Below are 6,203 nucleotides of genomic sequence, written 5' to 3' on the forward strand. Positions count from 1 at the left end.
GTATATTACTGTAGTGACAGTTCCTGGTGACAGCAGTGTATTACTGTAGTGACGATTCCAGTGACAGCAGTGTATTACTGTAGTGACGGCTCCTGGTGACAGCAGTGTATTACTGTAGTGACGATTCCAGTGACAGCAGTATATTACTGTAGTGACGGTTCCAGTGACAGCAGTATATTACTGTAGTGACGGCTCCTGGTGACAGCAGTATATTACTGTAGTGATGGCTCCTGGTGACAGCAGTGTATTACTGTAGTGACGGCTCCTGGTGACAGCAGTGTATTACTGTAGTGACGGTTCCAGTGACAGCAGTATATTACTGTAGTGACGGTTCCAATGACAGCAGTATATTACTGTAGTGACGGTTCCAGTGACAGCAGTGTATTACTGTAGTGACGGTTCCAGTGACAGCAGTATATTACTGTAGTGACGGCTCCTGGTGACAGCAGTATATTACTGTAGTGACGGCTCCTGGTGACAGCAGTATATTACTGTAGTGACGGCTCCTGGTGACTGCAGTGTATTACTGTAGTGACGGCTCCTGGTGACAGCAGTATATTACTGTAGTGACGGCTCCTGGTGACAGCAGTATATTACTGTAGTGACGGTTCCAGTGACAGCAGTATATTACTGTAGTGACGGTTCCAATGACAGCAGTATATTACTGTAGTGACGGTTCCAGTGACAGCAGTGTATTACTGTAGTGACGGTTCCAGTGACAGCAGTATATTACTGTAGTGACGGCTCCTGGTGACAGCAGTATATTACTGTAGTGACGGCTCCTGGTGACAGCAGTATATTACTGTAGTGACGGCTCCTGGTGACTGCAGTGTATTACTGTAGTGACGGCTCCTGGTGACAGCAGTATATTACTGTAGTGACGGCTCCTGGTGACAGCAGTATATTACTGTAGTGACGGTTCCAGTGACAGCAGTATATTACTGTAGTGACGGTTCCAGTGACAGCAGTGTATTACTGTAGTGACGGTTCCAGTGACAGCAGTGTATTACTGTAGTGACGGTTCCAGTGACAGCAGTGTATTACTGTAGTGACGGTTCCAGTGACAGCAGTATATTACTGTAGTGACGGTTCCAGTGACAGCAGTATATTACTGTAGTGACGGTTCCAGTGACAGCAGTATATTACTGTAGTGACGGCTCCTGGTGACAGCAGTATATTACTGTAGTGACGGCTCCTGGTGACTGCAGTGTATTACTGTAGTGACGGCTCCTGGTGACAGCAGTGTATTACTGTAGTGACGGTGTCACGATTCACACCGTGACTGTCCAGATCCCTTAGCCGCGGCCAGCAGTTTGTCACGAAATCCACAGGGATTCCTGACCACTGCCACCAATATGTCACGGATTGGGGTGACTTTAGACCAGCAGACGGCTATCACATGTGCTGGGGGCTTATCCTAGTTATCCCTCCACTGTCACAATGTGATAAAAAAAACACACACAAGTTTATTTACCTCTTAGGTTACAGCAGGGGCTTATTTTAGGCATCCCACTGCTCTTCAATATATCATGAACTGCAGGGATTTGTGTATCCCGCTTACAGTTCCACTTAAACCTTGCAGCTCTCTGGCGCCCCCTTACCGTCAGGTCAGATTAGGTACTGCACCTGGTTAATTAGTCGCCAGAAATGCCTGCTTTGTACTGGCTATTGGGCACGCTGCAGCGAGGCGATATAACTACTCCCACTAAGGCAGGAACAATAATTATCAAGCCGCAGTCGCTGAAACAACCCCCAAAAGCCTGCACAGTACACGGTATCACTGCCACCAGCCTCGATTAAATGGGTCCGAAGCTAACCCCAAAACAGTAGCGTAATTTCCCTTCAAGAGACTTAGGGTACGTTTTTAGAGCAGGGAGAAAGAACTGGCATGAAATGATATACCCCACAAAATGTAGACAGTGCTTTATCAAAATATTTTACAAGGATGTTACAAATGAGACAATTGCAAATATGTACAAGGTAATTATGAAAATAAAAAGATTAAATGAAGAAAAGATAACACTCACATTTCTCAGATCATTGCATTGCAGGCAACCATACGGCCCAGCTCATTGGACGTGCTCTGGTCTGTCCAGGAAAAACTCAAATCTGCCTTCTGAAAGTCTCCCAGCAACTTAAAACCTGCAGTCTGTGACCTCACAGAAAGGGCTGGCTTTTCCAACCCCTCCTACTTCTTCAGTATTACTCACTGGGCATTAAATATATCTGATGCCCGTAACTTCGCTACAGAACATATCATAATCGTACCATACCCAGCATTCATCTCGTATTATCGCTGGCATTCTAGTGAGATCAAATACAGGTCCTTCTCAAAAAATTAGCATATAGTGTTAAATTTCATTATTTACCATAATGTAATGATTACAATTAAACTTTCATATATTATAGATTCATTATCCACCAACTGAAATTTGTCAGGTCTTTTATTGTTTTAATACTGATGATTTTGGCATACAACTCCTGATAACCCAAAAAACCTGTCTCAATAAATTAGCATATTTCACCCGTCCAATCAAATAAAAGTGTTTTTTAATAACAAACAAAAAAAACATCAAATAATAATGTTCAGTTATGCACTCAATACTTGGTCGGGAATCCTTTGGCAGAAATGACTGCTTCAATGCGGCGTGGCATGGAGGCAATCAGCCTGTGACACTGCTGAGATGTTATGGAGGCCCAGGATGCTTCAATAGCGGCCTTAAGCTCATCCAGAGTGTTGGGTCTTGCGTCTCTCAACTTTCTCTTCACAATATCCCACAGATTCTCTATGGGGTTCAGGTCAGGAGAGTTGGCAGGCCAATTGAGCACAGTAATACCATGGTCAGTAAACCATTTACCAGTGGTTTTGGCACTGTGAGCAGGTGCCAGGTCGTGCTGAAAAATGAAATCTTCATCTCCATAAAGCATTTCAGCCGATGGAAGCATGAAGTGCTCCAAAATCTCCTGATAGCTAGCTGCATTGACCCTGCCCTTGATGAAACACAGTGGACCAACACCAGCAGCTGACATGGCACCCCACACCATCACTGACTGTGGGTACTTGACACTGGACTTCAGGCATTTTGGCATTTCCTTCTCCCCAGTCTTCCTCCAGACTCTGGCACCTTGATTTCCGAATGACATGCAAAATTTGCTTTCATCAGAAAAAAGTACTTGGGACCACTTAGCAACAGTCCAGTGCTGCTTCTCTGTAGCCCAGGTCAGGCGCTTCTGCCGCTGTTTATGGTTCAAAAGTGGCTTTACCTGGGGAATGCGGCACCTGTAGCCCATTTCCTGCACACGCCTGTGCACGGTGGCTCTGGATGTTTCCACACCAGACTCAGTCCACTGCTTCCTCAGGTTCCCCAAGGTCTGGAATCGGTCCTTCTCCACAATCTTCCTCAGGGTCCGGTCACCTCTTCTCGTTGTACAGCGTTTTCTGCCACATTTTTGCCTTCCAACAGACTTACCATTGAGGTGCCTTGATACAGCACTCTGGGAACAGCCTATTTGTTGAGAAATTTCTTTCTGGGTCTTACCCTCTTGCTTGAGGGTGTCAATGATGGCCTTCTTGACATCTGTCAGGTCGCTAGTCTTACCCATGATGGGGGTTTTGAGTAATGAACCAGGCAGGGAGTTTTTAAAAGCCTCAGGTATCTTTTGCATGTGTTTAGAGTTAATTAGTTGATTCAGAAGATTAGGGTAATAGGTCGTTTAGAGAACCTTTTCTTGATATGCTAATTTATTGAGACAGGTTTTTTGGGTTATCAGGAGTTGTATGCCAAAATCATCAGTATTAAAACAATAAAAGACCTGACAAATTTCAGTTGGTGGATAATGAATCTATAATATATGAAAGTTTAATTGTAATCATTACATTATGGTAAATAATGAAATTTAACACTATATGCTAATTTTTTGAGAAGGACCTGTATGTCCTATTATTTACAGAGCAATCCCTACTTCACCTGGTGGAGTTAGACGCCCGTGTTTAGAGTGATGCGTAGATCCTCCGAGTGTGATTATGACGATATATTTTGGTGTTCGTATTTTAAATCGTTTGCCTAATATCTTACAAAAACAGAACAAATGACTCATGATTCTAGAAGTTTCTAGTCCAGTGATAGCTGGACAAGAGCTTACATGGCAGGAAATGCCGGTCGTAAATACCTTTCTTCAATAAAACTCCCCTCTCACATACATTGGCAAGGCAAGCTCAACTCTGAAGTAAAAGAGAAGGGGGGTTTCTTAGCCCACATCCTGGGCTGACAAGAGAAACTCAACTTATATGATATTTCCTACCATATCGTGACAGATGGCTCCTGGTGACAGCAGTGTATTACTGTAGTGACTAGTGTTGAGCGATACCGTCCGATGCTTGAAAGTATCGGTATCGGAAAGTATCGGCCGATACCGGCAAAGTATCGGATCTAATCCGATACCGATACCCGATACCAATACAAGTCAATGGGACTCAAGTATCGGACGGTATTCCTGATGGTTCCCAGGGTCTGAAGGAGAGGAAACTCTCCTTCAGGCCCTGGGATCCATATTAATGTGTAAAATAAAGAATTAAAATAAAAAATATTGCTATACTCACCTCTCCGACGCAGCCTGGACCTCACCGAGGGAACCGGCAGCGTTCTTTGCTTAAAATGCGCGCATTTCCTGCCTCCCGTGACGTCACGGCTTGTGATTGGTCGCGTGCCGCCCATGTGGCCGCGACGCGACCAATCACAGCAAGCCGTGACGTAATTTTCAGGTCCTGAATGCCTAATTCTAGGCATTCAGGATTTTAAAATTACGTTCCGGCTTGTGATTGGTCGCGTCGCGGTCACATGGGCGACGCGACCAATCACAAGCCGTGACGTCACGGGAGGCAGGAAACGCGCGCATTTTAAAATTACGTCACGGCTTGTGATTGGTTGCGTGCCGCCCATGTGACCGCGACGTGACCAATCACAGCAAGCCGTGACGTAATTTCAGGTCCTGAATGCAGAAATAGGCATTCAGGACCTGAAATTACGTCACGGCTTGCTGTGATTGGTCGCGTCGCGGTCACATGGGCGGCACGCGACCAATCACAAGCCGTGACGTCACGGGAGGCAGGAAACGCGCGCATTTTAAGCAAAGAACGCTGCCGGTTCCCTCGGTGAGGTCCAGGCTGCGTCGGAGAGGTGAGTATAGCAATACTTTTTATTTTAATTCTTTATTTTACACATTACTGTTGTTTCGATACCGATACCCGATACCACAAAAGTATCGGATCTCGGTATCGGAATTCCGATACCCGCAAGTATCGGCCGATACCCGATACTTGCGGTATCGGAATGCTCAACACTAGTAGTGACGGTACCAGTGACAGCAGTGTATTACTGTAGTGACGGTTCCAGTGACAGCAGTGTATTACTGTAGTGACGGTTCCAGTGACAGCAGTATATTACTGTAGTGACGGTTCCAGTGACAGCAGTATATTACTGTAGTGACGGTTCCAGTGACAGCAGTGTATTACTGTAGTGACGGCTCCTGGTGACAGCAGTATATTACTGTAGTGACGGCTCCTGGTGACAGCAGTGTATTACTGTAGTGACAGTTCCAGTGACAGCAGTGTATTACTGTAGTGACGGTTCCAGTGACAGCAGTATATTACTGTAGTGACGGTTCCAGTGACAGCAGTGTATTACTGTAGTGACGGTTCCAGTGACAGCAGTGCAGTACTGTAGTGACGGTTCCAGTGACAGCAGTGTATTACTGTAGTGACGGTTCCAGTGACAGCAGTATATTACTGTAGTGACGGTTCCAGTGACAGCAGTGTATTCCTGTAGTGACGGCTCCTGGTGACAGCAGTATATTACTGCAGTGACGGCTCCTGGTGACAGCAGTACTGTATATTACTGTAGTGACGGTTCCAGTGACAGCAGTATATTACTGTAGTGACGGTTCCAGTGACAGCAGTGTATTACTGTAGTGACGGTTCCAGTGACAGCGGTGTATTACTGTAGTGACGGTTCCAGTGACAGCGGTGTATTACTGTAGTGACGGTTCCAGTGACAGCAGTGTATTACTGTAGTGACGGTTCCAGTGACAGCAGTGTATTACTGTAGTGACGGTTCCAGTGACAGCACTATATTCCTGTAGTGACGGTTCCAGTGACAGCACTATATTCCTGTAGTGACAGGTCCTGGTGACGGCAGTGCATTACT

The sequence above is a fragment of the Ranitomeya variabilis genome, chromosome 1 (assembly GCF_051348905.1).
Source record: "Ranitomeya variabilis isolate aRanVar5 chromosome 1, aRanVar5.hap1, whole genome shotgun sequence".
Lineage (NCBI taxonomy): Eukaryota > Metazoa > Chordata > Amphibia > Anura > Dendrobatidae > Ranitomeya > Ranitomeya variabilis.